The following is a 1,612-nucleotide window of genomic DNA, read 5'->3' as shown; positions in this document are numbered from 1 at the left end:
CTTTTCTGTTGAGAAAGGTTTAATGTCTGAATCATATCTTTTAAATTTCTTGTTAGCCAAGTCATTAATTTTAAAAATCAATTTTTTTTAAATTGTTTTTCAATCATATCTTTTTAATCACATCTTTTTCAAAATAGTTTTCAATCATATCTTTTTGATTTCTAATTTCAAAATCTTTATCAAACATTACTTTATTTCTTATCCAACTTTAATTTTCGAAAAATTTTCCCCTCTTTTCACATCCTTCTATTTATGGACTAACACTCCTCCTCAATGCACAATTCGAACTCTATCCCTCTTGATAAGTTCGAATTTTTCTACCTCCTCCTTCTATTTTTCTTTTCCTCTGACATCTCAAGGAATCTCTATACTGTGACATAGAAGATTCCATATTTTCTTGTTCTCTTCTCTTTCATATGAGCAGGGGCAAAGACAAAAGCATTCTTGTTGAGGTTGACCCTGAACCTGAAAGGACCTTGAAGCGAAAGCTAAGAGAAGCTAAAGCACTACTCTCTGTAGAGGACCTAACAGAAATCTTCAAACAAGAAGAAGACATGGCAGCCGAAAACAATAACAATGCTAATAATGCAAGGAAAGTGCTTGGTGACTTTACTGCACCTACTCCCGACTTCTATGGGAGAAGCATCTCTATCCCTGCTATTGGAGCAAACAACTTTGAGCTTAAGCCTCAATTAGTTTCTCTAATGCAACAGAATTGCAAGTTCCATGGACTTCTATTGGAAGATCCTCATCAGTTTTTAGCTGAATTCTTGCAGATCTGTGACACTGTCAAGACCAATGGGGTTGACCCTGAGGTCTACAGACTTATGCTATTCCCTTTTGCTGTAAGAGACAGAGCTAGGATATGCTTGGACTCACAACCTAAAGAAAGCCTGAACTCTTGGGAAAAGCTATTCAATGCCTTATTGGCAAAGTTCTTCCCACCTCAAAAATTGAGTAAGCTTAGAGTGGAAGTCCAAACCTTCAGACAGAAGGAAGGTGAATCCCTCTATGAAGCTTGGGAAAGATACAAACAATTGATCAGAAAGTGTCCTTCTGACATGCTTTTTGAATGGAGCATCATAGGTATCTTCTATGATGGTCTGTCTGAACTGTCCAAGATGTCATTGGACAGCTCTGCTGGAGGATCTCTTCTTCTGAAGAAGACGCCTGCAGAAGCTCAAGAACTCATTAAAATGGTTGCAAATAACCAATTCATGTACACTTCTGAGAGGAATCCTGTGAACAATGGGACGAATCAGAAGAAAAGAGTTCTTGAGATTGATACTCTGAATGCCATATTGGCTCAGAACAAAATATTGACTCAGCAAGTCAATATGATTTCTGAAAGTCTGTCTGGAATGCAAGCTGCACCAGGAAGTACTAAGGATGCTTCATCAGAAGAAGAAGCTTATGATCCTGAGAACCCATCAATAGAAGAGGTGAATTACATGGGAGAATCCTATGGGAACACCTATAATCCTTCATGGAGAAATCATCCAAATCTCTCATGGAAGGATCAACAGAGACCTCAACAAGGTTTCAACAACAATAATGGTGGAAGAAACAGGTTTAGCAATGGTAAGCCTTTTCCATCATCTTCTCAGCAACA

General features: G+C 37.9%; 1 non-coding gene across 1 annotated transcript; it reads right to left on the bottom strand.

The window, feature by feature from the left end:
* Nucleotides 1-959: 959 nt before the first annotated feature.
* On the bottom strand, nucleotides 960-1,067 carry LOC127742238 (small nucleolar RNA R71). Its single transcript, XR_008003426.1, has one exon. It is a non-coding gene; the product is annotated as a small nucleolar RNA R71 (small nucleolar RNA).
* Nucleotides 1,068-1,612: the final 545 nt, after the last annotated feature.

The sequence above is a fragment of the Arachis duranensis genome, chromosome 9, assembly GCF_000817695.3.
Source record: "Arachis duranensis cultivar V14167 chromosome 9, aradu.V14167.gnm2.J7QH, whole genome shotgun sequence".
Taxonomy (NCBI): Eukaryota; Viridiplantae; Streptophyta; class Magnoliopsida; order Fabales; family Fabaceae; genus Arachis; species Arachis duranensis.
This window is presented reverse-complemented; position numbering and strand designations above follow the sequence as displayed.